Consider the following 17,275-nt stretch of genomic DNA (forward strand, 5'->3'; position numbering starts at 1 on the left):
CCATGCTATTTAATATATATATGCTCACCTTGTGCAGCTTATTGGTGGAAGCAGGAGTGTCGTTCACGAATTACGCGGACGATACTCAACTCATATTGGAACTGGGGGGCAGACATCACGCCATGGATAGCAAACTGATCGCCAGGATTTACAAGACAATAGATGACTGGATGCAGGCAAATTGGATGTGCATGAATGACTCAAAAACAGAACTGATGCTGTTTGGTTCCAGCCGCCAGCTGGCAAATTTGGGGCCTGAGTACAATTCTTTTCAAATTAAAAATGCCACCATCCTGGTGGCCCCTAAAGTGAAAACACTGGGTATGATGGTCAACTCTGCGGTCGACTCCCATGCCCAGACCAGCTACCTGCAAAAAAACACGGCGTATTACCTGAGATTAATGAAAGCTATCAAGCCGTTCCTTAACAAAGGTAATATGGCCACGATAGCCAGAGCCATTATCCTATCACGGCTTGACTATGGGAACGCTCTGTTGTTGGGGGCCTCTTCCAAGGACTTATCTAGCTGCCAAGTGATCCAGAATAATGCGGTCAGGCTTGTCAAGAACCTAAAGAAGAAAGTTCATACTACGGCAGATAGACTATCACTGCACTGGCTCAGGGTAGAGGAGCGTATCAAGTTCAAGGCCCTCTGCTTGGTGCACAAGTGCCTATACGGCTCTGCGCCGGTTTATTTGAAAAAGAGCCTAGTGCCCTATATACTGAGGAGAAGTCTACGCTCGGAGGGAAAATGTCTGCTGTCTGTCCCCAACTTCAAGCTGAAATCTGGTTTGGGTAGATCATTTTTGGTGATGGCTCCCAAATTATGGAACAGCATGCCTGAAGCGCTGAGGTCAGAAGTAAACCACCTTACCTTCAGGAAGCACTTGAAGACACACCTTTTCAGATGAAGAGGCTGGGGAAAGCAATGTTTTGGGGTCCCTATTAGGCCGCAGTGTTCGTTACTTAATGTCTGTCATGTTACTGTTGTGTTGTAAATTCAGGCACCCTGATGCCCTCGGGCTACCGGCGCTATACAAAATAAAATACATACATACATACATACATGTATGGCTGTAAGAGTACCACCTAGGCTAGGTCCCTGAAGTGGAGAGAGTAAGTCAATGGAGTTGTAGATAGGAACAAGTTACAGTGAGCCACAGGAGAGAGAGGGGCATGGACCCAAGGATTGTTGCCCAACGATTTACCTCAGGAATCATTGCCATTGGGGCAGCAGGGATGTGCACAGTCTGAACATATGCACACTCATTGAGGGCACGCCATAAGTCATGTTAGGTGTCAGTTTGGATGTTCTATGTGGCATGGCAGCACATACCTACATTTGTGAAAAGAGATTTAATACCCTGCATGGCATGAAGTGTAATTAGGAAATCAGACAGATGCACATGTCTAGCAGAGTCACTCAGATCAAGGAGGCAGCAAACAACTGTGCATGTTGTGGTATCATGCTGCAGATGTTGGGGGTATGCTAGTGGGGGATGAGTACTGTCGCATGGACATGTTCAACTGATGTATAGCACATGGTTTGTATCCACTCTTGTGTACACTGGACAGGAGTCTGTACACCACATGACATGGTTCACCCGGGCAGTCATTCCAATGCAGCCAGATGTGCTCCACAATTATACATTTTGCTGATGCATTACTTCACATACTCAGGATGCACAATGTTGTTCACTCATCGGACGTGTCTTCATAATTTTCCAGGCCTCCCACGCTTTGCACCTGCTCCAGTAGAAGTAATTGTCTCATATCCTCTTCATTCTGGGTCAGCTCTTCCTCTTCTCATGACCCCCTACAGTTGTCAGAGCAGAGGCCAGTTTGGCACCCAGCTTGGACTTGGTGTGATGGGTGAGATCATTCCTGCACTTCACTACCTGTGCAGCAGTGCGCTTCTCAAACTCTAAGGCGTTGATCAGTTCCTTGACATACTGCCAATGCACCACAAGCTGAGCAGTTATATGTGTGCTCCCTGGATGCTGGCACATGTCACGTGGTGAATGGTCGCATAGTCAATGAGGATCTGTAGTTCTTCATCATGGAAATTCTTCTTTCTCAACATGCCAGTTTCATGGGGTTGAGCGTGTTCCTTCTGTGCAGTCTTTGCCTTCTTGCCATGAGGTGTTGGTGCCACCCCTGTGTGGCTGTTACCACTTTGGGGTCCCAGATGCCGTACCACAAGTGGCCTGGGGCATGCAATGACTGCCTGGGTCTTGGCCAGCTGCTTCCACGGCACGTCCCTTACCCTTTTGGTCTGGGTCACCTTCTTCCACAGCATGTACTGCACCCCTTGGGGCTGTGACAGCTGCTTCCACAGCACGTCCCAAACCCATTGGGTCTGGGACAGTTGCTTCCACAGCACATCCCTGACTCCTTGGTGCTGGGACAGCTGCTTCCACAGCATGTCCCAGGCCCCTTGGGGCTGGGACAGCTGCTTCCACAGCACGTCCCAAACCCGTTGGGGCTGAGACAGCTGCTTCCACAGCACATCCCTGACCCCTTGGTGCTGGGACAGCTGCTTCCACAGCACGTCCCGGACATCTTGGGGCTGGGACAGCTGCTTCCACAGCATGTCCCTGACCCCTTCGGGCTGGGACAGCTATTTCCACAGCACGTTCCTGACCCCTGCCCCATCTAATCCCTTTCCCTCTTGGGGCTTTTCCACCGATGTTCCAGGTGTAACGGAAATAAGGAAAGCACACCAAGTAATTGTCCTAAGCAATATGAGGGATGTAGTTCTGTGGTCCAGCAAGGCTCAAATGTACCCCAGGTGTGGATATTATGGCATGCGTAATGCACAGGCACCCCTAAAGAATTTTAAAAAGCATACGCGATACCAGGATCGCTTCTGAAATAATAAAAATGCGGTACGCGATACGCAGTGGCATCCAGCAACACTAAAAATGTGTACGCAATCACCAGAAAAATGCATACGTGACTCACTGTTAGCCTCACAAAAATAAAAAGTCGATGCATGTATGCGTGGGGGCAAATCCCCCATCAAAATAAGACGTTTGTATTGTCCCTGAAGTGAACAGAATGAGTGGCACCCCAAAATATGCAGTACTCCACTTGTCCGTCTCCTCCTCTTCGCACAAACATTCAGAGTTGCTTCTACACATACTTATGTATCCCAGAATATGGTGTGCTCAACTCCTGCGTGCAGCATGTATCACATAAATTATGCACTGAGGGCCTTTCTTCTGATTTCACGTGTCCACGCTTTTTTCATTTTTTACGCGCAAAGTCCCTTCACTCTGTTACAGCTGCCATCCTTGCAACCCACACTCCTGCCTCCATGCCATCTGCTCCTGCCTGTACAGTGTGTGCGTTTGGAGTGTCTGCTGTCAAGCCATTGCCTGTGCTCCTCTCTCCGGCCCTGTGACCACCTCTGCTGCTTTGCTGGACTCCCACTGTGCCATTCCACCACCACCGCTCCACAGCTCAGCTCCAGGACCATCTTTACCACCCACACCTGCCTCTGGTGTTGCCATGTCAGCACCATCATCCTCTGACTATAGCAGCAACCCCATGGCAGCGAGGCAGAGGGCTTTCAACTTCAGCACCTAGGAAGTTGACATCCTGGTGGAAAAGGTCCTGAAGCATTATGATGCCCCCTTCAACCCTGTCATGCAATCGGCAAGGAAGGATGTCAGCGGATCTGGGATGGCATCACAGATGCCATCAACGGGGAGGGGGTTGCAGTCCGCACCTTGAAGACTGTGCACAAGCACTGGGAGGATCATAAATCCAAGGGAAGGTCATGGCAGAGAGGCAGTGGGCACGGGATGCAAGAGTACTGAAGGCCAGGGCTGGGATTGCGCTGTGTCGGCCAAGAAGGCGGGCTGCTAACCTGGAGGCCACTTGCAGGGAAGCACAAGTGATAGAGACACAGATGCTGGATGACCTGCAAGCCCTCCAGACAACGGAGGCCCGTCTGAGGGTGGGGAACATGGCGTTGGGCCCAGCCCTGGTTGAAAGTCTGTGCGAGATCTAGCCTGCTGCCTTTGTACATAGTTATTTAGGTGTTGATTTCCTTCTTTCATTTATTATTTTCCCCAAACTTTGCAGACTTTCCATACCAGTTTTTCATATATATAGTTATTTAGGGATAGGGTTTTTATTTTATTTCATATTTTCCCCAGGACTGCATTGACATTACACATTTTTACTGTACATATTTATATTCAATACATCTTTCATTTTGATGGATTACACGCTTCATACAGTTCATTTGTGTGTCGGCAACTTTGATAGTTCACTTTTCTACAAGTGCATCTCACCATTGCAAGTCATGTGTTATGTGGCGTGCATGCATGTGTGTTGTTGCTGTGCTGGTTGCGGCTAGAAGGATGCACAAGTGCCTGACATGTGGGGGTGGGTCCATCAGATGACTGGGTCTGCAGTGTATGTTTCTATTTGTATTTAGCTGTGCAGCATCACTGTGTGTTTGCCATCAGTGTGGTTGGTGTGGAGAGAGGTAGACTCACTGTGGAGGTGGTCCATGGTCCCGTTAATGGTACTTTTGTTTGTCATTGCTGTGTTAAACCTATGTCATGCAGACACGCCCACAAGCATGTGCAGTCACACACTGCTGTCTCTCCTGTGTTGCTCCACCTTGGAACTGGAATGCAGTAGTTAGCCATGTTTGCTCTTTCGGAGTGGCAGCACAATTTTCCGGTCTCTCTGACTCATGCACTCTCTGACTGCCTTCCTATCACCCCTCCATGGCCTTGTCATGTTATTGTTTCCTGACAGGTAATGTGCCACCCCTTCCACCCAGGTCACCGATGCTCAGGCGGTGACGTGCCTGGCCATTGTTTGTGGATATTTGAAATGTATTAGTAGGTTTACTTCTGTCGTGGGCACACATTCAGTTAATGTGCTTTGACGCCTTGGAAACATGCCATGGCCAACATGCACATGCGACTTGCCATTGCATTCACTTGTCACATGTGTATGGGGTGGGCTGATTAAGGTCTTGAAGGGTGTGTCAACAGATGCTCATGTCCTGGATGGATCTCCGGTGGACATATTGGTGTTCCACGTAATGGTGCTGGCAGACCAAGGAGGTATAGGTGAGCTACAGACATGAATTGCACTGGTATTGTGGGAGACTGTCAGGGGGCTGCCTGGGGGCCGTGTCACAGGTGAGGTTGGGCTGAGGGGTGGTGTCCACACTGGAGGGAGCTGCCTGGGGGTGTCACAGGTGGGGGGGGTGGGGGTGGTGTCTAGTCTGGAGGGGGCTGTCTGGGGGGGTCACAGGTGAGGGAATGGGGGTGGTGTCCAGACTGGAGGGGCTGTCACAGGTGAGGGGGGCTTGTGGTGGTGTCCAGAGTGGAGGGGGCTTGAGGGTGGAGTCCAGTCTAGAGGGGGCTGCCTGGGTGGGGGTCACAGGTGAGGGGGCTGGGAGTGGAGTCCAGACTGGAAGGGGCTGCCTGGGGGTGTCACAGTTGAGGGGGCTGTGGGGGTGTCCAGACTAGAGGGGGCTGCCTGGGGGGTGTCACAGGTGAAGAGGGCTGAGGGTGGTGTCCAGACTGAGTGGGGCTGCCTGTGTTGGTGTCCATACTGGAGGGGGCTGCCTCGGGGGGTTTCACAGGTGAGGGGTGAGGGGTGGTGTCCACCAGACTGGAGGGGGCTCCCTGGGGGGTGTCACCTGTGAAGATGGCTGGGGGCTTATGTCTAGTCAGAAGGTGGCTGCCTGTGGGGGTGTCAAGGGTGAAGGGAGTTTGGGGGTGTTGTCCAGACTGGAGGGGGCTGCCTGGGGGGTGTCACAGGTGGGGGGGGCTGTGGGGTGGTGTCCAAACTGGAGGGAGCTGGAGGGGTGGTGTCCAGTCTGGAGAGGGCTGTCTGGGGTGGTATCACATGTGAGGGGGTATGGGGGGTGTCCAGACAGAAGGGGCTGTTTGGGGGGGTCACAGGTGATTGGGGCTGGGGGATGGTGTCCTGACTGGTGGAGGCTGCTTGGGGGATGTCACAGGAGAGGGGGCATGGGGGGCAGTGTCCAGACTGGAGGGGGCTTTCTGGGGGGGTCACTGGTGAGGGGGGGCTGTGGGGTGGTGTCCAGACTGAATGGGGCCGGGGGTGGTGTCCAGTCTGGAGGGGCTGCCTGGGGGCGTCACAGGTGAGGGGGGCTGGAGGATAGTGTCCAGACAGGAGGGAGCTGCCTGCAGGGGGTCACAAGTGAGGGGCCTGGGGGTGGTGTCCACGCTGGAGGGGGCTGCCTGGGGGGGTGTCACAGGTGACGGGGCTGCACGGTGCTGTCCAGACTGGAGGGGGCTGGGGGATGGTGTCCAGTCTGGAGGGGCCTTGCGGGAGAGGTGTCACAGGTGAAGGAGTCTGCGGGTGGTACTGGAGGGGGCTGCCTGGGGGGGCCTCACAGGTGAGGGGGCCTGGGGGTGGTCTCCAGACTGGAGGGAGCTGGGGGGTTGTGACCATTCTGGAGGGGGCTGCCGGGGGGGGGTATGACAGGTTGAGGGGTGCTGGAGGGTGGTGTCCAGACTGGAGGGGGCTGCCTGGAGAGGCTTTACAGGTGAGGGAGGCTGGGGGTGGTGTCCAGACTGGAGGGGGCTGCCTTGAAGGGTGTCACAGATGTGGGGGGAAGGAGGGTGGTGTACAGACTGGAGGGGGCTGCTAGGGGGGTGTCACAGATGAGGGGGGCTGGGGGTGGTGTCCAGTCTGGAGGGGTGTCTGCCGTGGGGGTGTGTCACAGGTAAGGGGGGCCCAGGGAGTGGTGTCCAGACTGGTGGGGGCTGGGGGGTGGTGTCCAGTCTGAAGGGGGCTGCCTTGGGGGGTGTCACAGGTGAGAGGGGCTGGGGGTGGTGTACAGACTGGAGGGGCCTGCATGGGGGTGTCACAGGTGATAGGGGTTAGGGGGTGGTATCCAGTCTGGAGGGGGCTGTCTTGGAGGTTGTCACAGGTGAGGGGGCCTGTGGGGTGTTATTCAGACTGGAGGGGGCTGCCTGGGGGGTGTCACAGGTGAGGTGGGCTAGGGGGTGGTATCCAGTCTGGAAGGTGCAGCCTGGGCTTGCGAGGTAGGGCGTGCGTTTTCGCAGGGTGGAGTCTGGACTTGCGAGATGTGGCAGGCAATTTCGCAGGGGTGCAGCCTGGGCTTGCGAGGTGAGGCGCGCAATTTCACTGGGGTGCAGTCTGGCTATGCGAAGGGGGGGTCGAACGTTTTTGTAGGGGTGCAGCCTGGGCTTGCGAGGTGAGGTGTGTGATTTCACAGGGGTGCAACCTGGGCTTGCGAGGCGAGGCACGCAAATACGCTGGGATGCAGTCTGGCTTTGCGAGGGAGGGCGCGCATTTTCGCATCGGTGTAGCCTGGGCTTGTGAGGGGAGGCGTGTTATTACGCAGGGGTGCAGCCTGGGCTTGCAGAGTCAGTCATAGGATTTCTCTGGGGTGCAGTCTGGCTTTGCGAGGGAAGGCCTGCATTTTCCCAGGGGTGCAGCCTGGGCTTGCGAGGTGAGGCATTCGATTTTGCTGTGGTGCAGTCTGGCTTTGCGATGGAGGGCACGTGATATCGCAGGGGTGCAGCCTGGGCTTGTGAGGGGAGGCACATGATTTTGCAGGGGTGCAGAGTGGGCTTGCGAGGTGAGGCGTGGGATTTCGCTGGGGTGGAATCTGACTTTGCGAGGGAGGGCCTGCATTTTTGCAGGGGTGCCGCCTGGGCTTGCGAGGTGAGGCGAGTAATTTCACTGGGGTGCAGTCTGGCTTTGTGAGGGTGGGCCCACGTTTTCACAGGGGTGTAGCCTGGGCTTGCAGGGGAGGGCGTGCCTGCTCAGTGGGGTACTGGATCGTGGTTCAGGTTTGGACGCTGAAGCTTGCTCCTGGTTTGGCCTTTAGCTTGCTTTTTGATGTGCGTGGGGGTGTGTTGTGGGAGTTCCTCGTGCAGCTTGTTTTTACTTGTGCAGCGGCTAGTAATGCACCTTTGAATCCATGAATACACGGGAAGCTCAATTCTTTTTCTGTGCCACGGCTTGCGCAGCTTCCTTTTCAGCGCACGGCCCTTGTGCCATGCCCCTTGTCTTTACAATGGAAAACCTGGATGATAGAAGGAAGGGTACACTTTTGCAGTGTTCATTGTGGAGTGTCATTGTTCTTCTAGAGGCTATGGACAAAAAAACATAATGAAAAGGTTGACATTTCTTTCAGCATCCTAAACAGATCCTCTTGTGGCCTTCTTCAGGATTATATAGTATATCGTCAACGTCCAACCTGTTGTTTAGTCACAAAAGCAAATAAAAAAGTTTTTTCCTTGAATGGAGTTTACCATGCAAGCCTTTTAAAGAAAGAGAGATAATGTTTACTTTGGGAACTGATGCCTAGCAGCTCTTGTTTTTGAAGCCCTTCAATTGGGTGGCGATTTTATACCCAAGATAAACAGTATCAATTGTAGTTGCTGTAATGGAAGCATGAAGAATCCGAACAGAAAAAAACACAGCAACCAAAATAACATAGCAAGATGCTGGAAATGTTTTGCGGCACAAGCACCATGCCAGAAACCTGCATAGCATAACATTTCCCAGTCACGAATCCAACAAAGTGGTATCGACCTTGATAATCAACACCACACATATCTGCTGCGTGTGGCACAGAAGCGTAGGTACTAAACGATTCTGAAGATGGTGACCCTGGGAGCAGCCCTGGAATCGGGGTTCTTAGAGATGTCCAGGAAAGGAATGGGAGGAAATTGCAAAGGCTCGTGCTCCTAGGAAGTTGAGGAGAAAGGGGAACACCTCCCATGCAAGACCCTGGTCGTATTTATTGTAATAGACGGGACGGTGGAAAGCTCTGGTGATAGTGCACAGATTTACTTGAATAGTCTTAAATTGTGGGGGCACCTCTTTTTTGTTATGCCCGTGCTGTTTGGTCAAGACCCAAGCAGTCCCTCATTCAACACACAGGCCATGCTTGGCATTCGTGCCCCCCTCTCCCAAGGATGGCCCCTTGAATAAAAAGGACAGGATGGATGTCGAGCACATGCCAGCTACACGCAGTGTGGGGCCAGCATGAGCGTAGACCGCACTCGTCTTTTTCTTCCCAGCTTGGACCCCCTTCCATTCAAGCAGAGCTATCCCAGTCTCATTTCTGCTCAGGATTTTGCTCATCCGCTTCGGAATATGTTCATGGACAGGAAACCTGGTTGTGGTTTCCAGGATCACACCACGTGTTGTGGACAGGAGAGGGAATAGTTAAGCACAGTGCAAAGGGACATGCCAGCCCCAGTGGCTGCACGAGAAGTCCATGAGAAGAGTTACACAAGCTACCTGCGGGTCTTCCATTATACTGTGCATTACCCACAAGCTTCTTTTATCCACGCAAGGTGGCTTAAGCTTCCCACAATGATGCGAAATTAACTCTTACCTTGCCCTAGTTTTTTTCAGAACATAATTTCACATTTTACGGGGGATTCTAGGTGCTCTGATTATAGGTGTTATCATTACCAAATTTAATGATATGCAATGCATCCAACTCACAGGCATGCCAGCTTGAGCCGGCCTTGCTGGGATTCAAACCCATGTCCTGCAGCTTGAACACAAAGATGTCGCACAACGTGACTGACTCGGCGTTTCAGAGGTACTTCCGGTCTGTTGGAAAAACAACCAGAACATGTTGCAGACTCTGTCCCAGCTCTCCCAGTCTGTGGTATATGCTCTGCTCTCCGCACAATTCAGTACTCTTTGGCTTTTGAGGGCGTTATGTCTCTTGATGTAGGAAGGTCTCACGAATGGTAAACACAGGCTTTTTCTCTTCTATCACTGATATGCCTGTGCGCCTCGCTTCTGCTTGGCCGTAGGACCACCCAGGAATATCATATGCAGCATGCCTTTGTTGCCCCTTCATCAGACGTAGAGAGCCTCCTTTTGAAGGGTGTGCCTCCTAATATCTGCGGCGCAGCGCTGAGTCCCATGGGCAGCGGAGGTCCAGGCGCTGCTGTTCGCACCGCACTGCCTGTGTGATTCTAGCCCTCCAGGAGGATTTGCTGCTGGTTGAAAAGTACCAGGTTCTGTGGAGCCAGCACCTTTCATCTTATTGTGGAGCGGTGGTGGATTTTGATGTCTTATGCGGTCCAAAGACACAAACAGGCACTGAAGCCTTCGAGGTGTGTGGCATCTGGGAGAGAGCACTGGCGGCATCCAGTATGAGCAAGTCAGTGGCGGAGACAGCTTTTGGTGCCAAGAGGGGTGGATAATAGGGTGCAAGTGGGAGGCTGGGGGCGCACTGGGCACCAGGGGGGAGCCAGAGAGGGCGGCCACCCCCACACCCGCCGTCCCCTGGCTCTGCCACTGGAGCAACTAGCATCCAGATTTACATAAATTGCACTGGGTAGTGCCCACTAAGAATGCTGTGTTAAATTTCAATAAGCCACTCCAACTGATTTCCATCTGGGGGCAGATCTCTTAGATTTTAAAAAAAAAAGATTTAGGAGCTCCAGTAAATGGACTATGCCATGAAAGTCAGATCAGCTACACAGACTCATTGGGCCTCATTACGACCCTGGCGCTAAGTGAAAAACGATGGCGGTAAATGGTTACCGCCATCGTTTTCCGCCAGGTCCGATCATAACCGGGGACCGTTAACTACGATGCCATCAGCGGCATCGTAGTTAACGCTGCCGCTAACTGCGCTAAGGGTGCGCGCACGCGACCGGCCACACCGTACTTAGCGCCATGGCGGAAAGGTACGCAAATGCCGACCCAAGCGGACATGCACCTAACGCCATCACCCAGCCCGTTAAGTACCTTACCGCCATGGTCCTAATTACGCCATCGCGAACCAACCGTAAAGGGCCATGTAAAGTGAATGCAGCTGCCACAGGTGCACAGAAACAGCACAGGTGAAGGCAATACAGACTCAGGAAGTACAAAAAGAGCACACCCCACCCCTTCCCACACCCAGTCACACTCCACAATGATACCAATACGACTAGCAATGTTGGGGCTGGAGGACCTGATAGCAATGCATGTGCTACAACAGCAACAACAACAACAGGCAGCACAGAGGAGACGCAGGAGGAGAAGGAGGGCAAGGCAGGCCCAGCAAGCCCCTCCAGCACAACCAGTGCCACCACGCAGGCAGCCCCCAATCCCCCGCATCAGAGCCAATCCATTCAACCTCACTGCTGAGCAGATCCACACCCTGTACCGTTTGGACCGGGACACCATCACCGCCATCGTAGACATGATACACAACGACATCGTCAGCATGATAGAAACTCCAACCGCCATCCCCCCCTACTGAAGGTAGTGTCTGTACTCCACTTCCTGGCCACAGGCACCTACCAGCACACAGTGGGGCACTTGCATGGCATTTCACAACCATTATTCGCACGAACACTCATCCAAGTGCTCGATGCCCTCCTCAAGCACACAGACGACCACATCTCATTACCATGGACTGCCCAGGACATTGCAAACACCAAAGTGGGTTTCCATGCACTAGCCGGCATACCCGGTTGCATTGGTGCCATCGACTGCACCCATGTGGAATTGGTGGTTTCACGTGCCATGGAGGTACCGTACCGCAACCGGAAACAGTTCCACTCAATCAACGTGCAAATGGTCTGTGACTCCAACAAGATCATCACACATTGTTGTGCCCGATTCCCCGGATCAACCCATGATTCTATGGTCCTGAGGAACTCCACAATACCACGCTACATGGAGCGACATGCAGGCCCAAGATCCTGGCTACTCGGTGAGTCCAATGTCATGGAAGTGGGCAGGTGAATGACGTACCGATGCATACTCCACCTGGCTGAAAGGGGGGGGGATGATGCATACTCCACCTGGCTGATAGGGGGGGGGGAATGATGCATACTCCACCTGGCTGAAAGGGGGGGGGGATGATGCATACTCCACCTGGCTGAAAGGGGGGGGGAATGATGCATACTCCACCTGGCTGAAAGGGGGGGGGGGTGATGCATACTCCACCTGGCTGTGAGTAACACAGAGAACGGAGACAGAGGATGGGCACTCACAATGCACTCAACCCCTCTGCATACATTGGGTGATGGCATGCAAAACAGGCCATGGGAGCCATGAGCATATACTGGTTGCATTGTGTGAATAAATTAGTGCATGTAGAAGTGAGCCAAAGTAACAGTTGGATGCAAGCCATGTTGGCACATCATGTTCTTGATCAGACGACATGACTGACACATACATTCTCGCCTACATACAGGTGATGCAGGCTATCCCCTGAAGAGGTGGCTCCTTACACCAGTCCGTAACCCGCAGAACCAGCACGAGGAGGACTTCAACCGTGCACATACACGTACTCGTGTGGTCATAGAGCCGACATTCGGCCTATTGAAGGCACGGTTCCGAAGCCTCAGCAGGTCTGGTGGGGCACTCCTGTACCACCATGAGAAGGTGGCAAAGATCGTCATGGCATGTGTCATGCTACACAATATGTGCGTCAGACGGAATGTGCCCCTGCCCCCTGACGCAGAACTGCAACCACCTGACGATGAGGATGAGGAGGGTGCAGATGGGGCGGCACCCCATGGAGGAGGCGACGCACAGGAGGGGCGTGCAATGCGCCTAAGTATCATCGACCACTGCTTCTAGCACACACGGCTGTTGTGAATCACATGGAGACTGCACTTGGGGCACTGTGTGTCTCTGGGACATGCACACTGTGGACTGTACACCAATAAAGCACACATACGCAATGAAAATGTCCACACATTTCATTTTGGGAAAGAAAAAATTGTATTTAAACTATGAAACGTCGTGACACACCCCCTCCCCCCTCCCCCCTGCACACCCCAACACACCCCCTCCCCCTGCACACCCCAACACACCCCCTCCCCCCTGCACACCCCAACACACCCCCTCCCTCCTCCCCCCTGCATACCCCAACACACCCCCTCCCCCCTCCCCCCTGCACACCCCAACACACCCCCTCCCCCCTCCCCCTGCACACCCCAACACACCCCATGTAGGTGTCAACAGATGCCTGTGACAGTGGGCACAGGCTGTTACAAGCCCCCTCTCCCGGCCCCCGGGGCACCCCTGGCTGTGGAGCGCAGGTTACGTCCGGAACGTCGGACGGGGCTGCTCTGTGCAGAACTGGCAGTGGAGGATGTCCCTGCCTGCCCCCGTGCATGCCCGTCCTGTAGGGTGTGGGTGAGCTCAGTGAGCGCACGACGCAAGCCGGCAAGTTCAGCACAGATGTCCCTGGACATGGCCTGCATGGCATCCCTCAGGGTGGCAGTGCTCTGCGCAACTTCGGCCCTTAGGGTCTCCGTGGCCTTTTCAATGGTTGCCCTAGCCCCCACACATTCCGCGGCATGCTCAGCCAGCATCGTGGACAGTTGTTGCTGCCGTTCTGTGATGTCCTCGAGGGACTGCTGCCCCTGCTGGCCCATGGCCAGTGCTGGTGGTGTGATGGAGGGGCTGCTCCCCTCCTGTGGACTGAGGACTGGGCATGGGGTAGAAGGCCACTCCTCTACCTCTGTGTGCCCCTGTGTGTGATCCTCATGGGGGCTGGCGTCTGACAAACAGGGGGAATGTAGTAGGTCAGTGGGGCTTCGGACTTCGTGCTCCTCAATGTCTGAGTCTGAACATGCAGCTATTGCAGCTGTCTCTCCCATGTTGCTGCTGTCCGCTGACCCGGTGCCCTCTGTGGCAGGCAATTTTGGTAGAGGTGGAGCAGCTGCTGCTGGCCTGCTGACTACAGGGGTGCTTGCCGGTGGGACGTCCGGTATGCTTGCAGTGGGTCCTGCTTGTTGTGGGGTCTGCCTCACTGCAGCTGAGGTCGAGGGTGTGGGGACGGTATAATTGGCCTTCTTGGCTCTCTTCGTCGCAGGGGTGTCCTGGTCCTCAGGGTGTGAATCTGTGCCTGTGGTGGAGCAAAGGAGGGAGGGCGTTATTGATGGGTCTGCGGACTTTGGAATGACAATGATAGACATTATTCTGGTCAGTAGATGAGGCAGATTTCAGGCAGGGCCATGCAGGTTGTCTCCTTTTAGTGTGGAATGTGGATGCAGGTATGCGGGTGGCAGCAGTGTATACAGGGTGGTGCTCGCATGTGGCTATGGGCAGTGTGGAAATGTGTTGCATTTACACTCTAGGGCAACCTTGTGCTACACATGAATGGACTGCAGTGACTATGGCATGTCTTGTTTTAGGCACCTACCTTCATCGCCTGATGTCGGAGCTCCCCTTTCCATCCCTCCGACGCCTTCAATGGCTTCCATGCCAATCGTGGTTGCACAAATCTCCTCCCACGGTTGGAGTTTTAGTGGGGATTCCGACCCTCCACCGGTACCCATTGCAAGGTTGCGGTTAGCAGAGATGACCGCTCTGACCCGTATGCGGAGGTCGTCCCAGCGCTTCCTGCACTGCTGTGGGGTGCGGGGTACGGTCCCCACCGCTCTGACGCGCTCGGCCACCACGGCCCAGATGGCCTTCTTTTTCCCTATCGCTGTCCTGGTCATTTCAGGGGAGAAAACGACAGCTGCATTGTCTTGCAGGGTCTCCGCAAGCATGCAGAGTTCCTCCCGGCTGAATCTTTCCTGGCGCTGGCGGTCACATGCCTTCTTAACAGCTTTAGGCATTTTTGGGTAGTTGGATGGGTGGGTTATTGGTTGGGACAGGTGTTAGGGTTGGATCTGGTGTTGTTCGGTAGGATGGCAATGGATTGTGTTTTTATAGATGGCCGACGTGCTGTTTCCCGTTCCGGCGCGATGACGCTATTTCCGGTCCTGCTTTTTACGGCCACCGCAAATTACGGTGGCCGCTTGTTACGGTGGCCGCTAATTACGGTGGCCGCTACTTACGGTGGCGGAAGTGCACCTTGCTCGCTTTACGATGCCGGTAGGGGCCTTTTCCGCCATGGCGTTAATTGCATTGCCGCCACGGCGTAATGCTCGTGCGCGATGGGTCGTAATGTGGCGCTCTTTACGCCATCGGCCCACGGCGTAAACGCTCATTACGCCATGGCGGTAATGACGGAAGATTACCGCCTGGGTCGTAATGAGGCCCATAGTCTCACTTTCAGGCAGTGTTCTGTGTTGAACAGACTGGTTTTCGTGGGTCTTTACGCAGATGGGTCTGCCGGCCTTTCGGTGCATCATCAAACTTATCAAACCCACATGTAAGGCAGCCCTTGTATTCCTGCTGTAATTGGCATGTGGGCAAAATGTGAAACTGCAAGGGGGCTTCACAATTGTAAAGTGCTAAACGATTTTGTTTACAAAATTGCAAACCTGATTTCGATTGCCAAATACGTTACTAAACTGGTGGAAGTCCAGGATTTGAAGAGAATATTCATGACTGCCCCATTAAAATGTCCTCCAAAAGATTTCTAGCTGTCATGTATGCAACTTAAGGTATTTGAATTAGCAAATAGGCTTTTTTGCAATGTAAATGCGAATGCCATTAAAAATGAGCGAGTACTTTAAAATTACATAATTATTTCAACCTAGATTCCTGGTTGTAGTTTATAATCAATAAACATAAGCTCTGTCTAGGCTTTGCTTGGTGACTGCTGGGATTGTACAATTATACAAGCATTGCATATACAGGCATTGCATATCATAGTATTGTCTGCTTGGTGAGCATTGGTCGAATTGGGTGTCTATTAGCTGCCTGGTTGTTTTCACAACAACCCAGTGGGGACAAATTCAGGATGTTTCTTTTTTGATAGTACTGTGATTATTAGCCTTTGCCACACTGGGATAGTACTGTGATTATTAGCCTGTCCCTCTCTGGGATAGCACTGTGATTATTAGCCTGTCCCTCTCTGGGATAGTACTCTGATTATTAGCCTGTGTCACACCCTTAGGAATTTGTTCATATTGATTTGAATCACAACTAGAAAGCACCACGCTAGGTTAGTACTGTGGTTGTTAGCCTGTCATTCTCTGGGATAGTACTGTGATTATTAGCCTGTCCCTCTCTGGGATAGTACTATGATTATTAGCCTGTGTCACACCCTTAGAGATTTGTTCCCACTGATTTGAATCACATCTAGAAAACACCACAATAGAATAGTACTGTGATTATTAGCCTGTGTCACACCCTTAGGAATTTGTTCATATTGATTTGAATCATTACATCTAAAAAGCACCACGCTAGGGTAGTACTGTGGTTCTTAGCCTCTGCCTCTATGGGATACTACAGGGATTATTAGCCTATGCCTCTCTGGGCTAGTACTGTGATTGTTAGCCTGTCCCTCTCTGGGATAGTACTGGGATTATAAACCTGTGCCTCTCTGGGATAGTACTGGGATTATTAGCTAGCGCCTCTCTGGGATAGTACTGGGATTATTAGCCTGTGCCACACTTGAATAGTACTGTGATCACTAGCCTGCGTCAAACCCTTAAAAATATGTCCATACTGATTGTAATCACATCTAGAAAGTACCACACTAGGATAGTACTGTTATTATTAGCCTGTGCCTCTCTGGGATAGTACTGTGATTACTAACCTATGCCACGCTGGGACAATAGTGTGATTATTAGTCTATGTCGCACCCTAGAGAATTGTTCAAATTGACCTGAATCATATCTAGAATATACAACACTGGGATAGTACTGTGATTATGAGCCTACACCACACTGGGATAGTACTGTGAATAGAAGCATGCGTCACACCCTTAGAGAATCGTTCACATTGACTTGAATCACATCTAGAAAGTACCACACTGAGTAGTACTGTGATTATTAGCCTGTTCCACACTGGGATAGTACTGTGAATCTAAGCCTGTGTAGCTCCCTGAGAGAATTGTTCACATTGACCAGAATCACATCTAGAAAGTACCACACTGAGATAGTACTGTGAATATTAGCTTGTACCACACTGTGATAGTACTGTACATATTAGCCAGCATTGCACCCTTAGAGAATTGTTCACATTGGCCATCATTCCGAGGTTGGTGCTAGCCATGGCGCTATTAGCGGAATAGACCGGTACCGCCACCGACTTGGTGATATGGGGACTTACCGGTCTATTCCGACCATTGCAGGACCAGTAAATCCCCATTTGAAAAGCCATTCCCCATTTCCATTCGAGCCCCCATAGGGCTCAATGGGAAGGGGGAAGGTGGCAATAACGGTACCGTAAACTACGGTACCGTTATTGACCCCGGTATCCCTTTGCGGGTCCCGTCCTTAACGCCTGCTAAAACCAGGCGTTAAGGAAGGACCCGCAAAGGGATCTCGGAATAGGGCCCAAAGGGATTACCGGCACCAGTGTCATTACCGGTGCCCGGTATCCCTTTGCGCCCAGCTTGTAATGA

The sequence above is a fragment of the Ambystoma mexicanum genome, chromosome 3q (genome assembly GCF_040938575.1).
Source record: "Ambystoma mexicanum isolate Mex_15411 chromosome 3q, UKY_AmexF1_1, whole genome shotgun sequence".
NCBI classification, from domain to species: Eukaryota; Metazoa; Chordata; class Amphibia; order Caudata; family Ambystomatidae; genus Ambystoma; species Ambystoma mexicanum.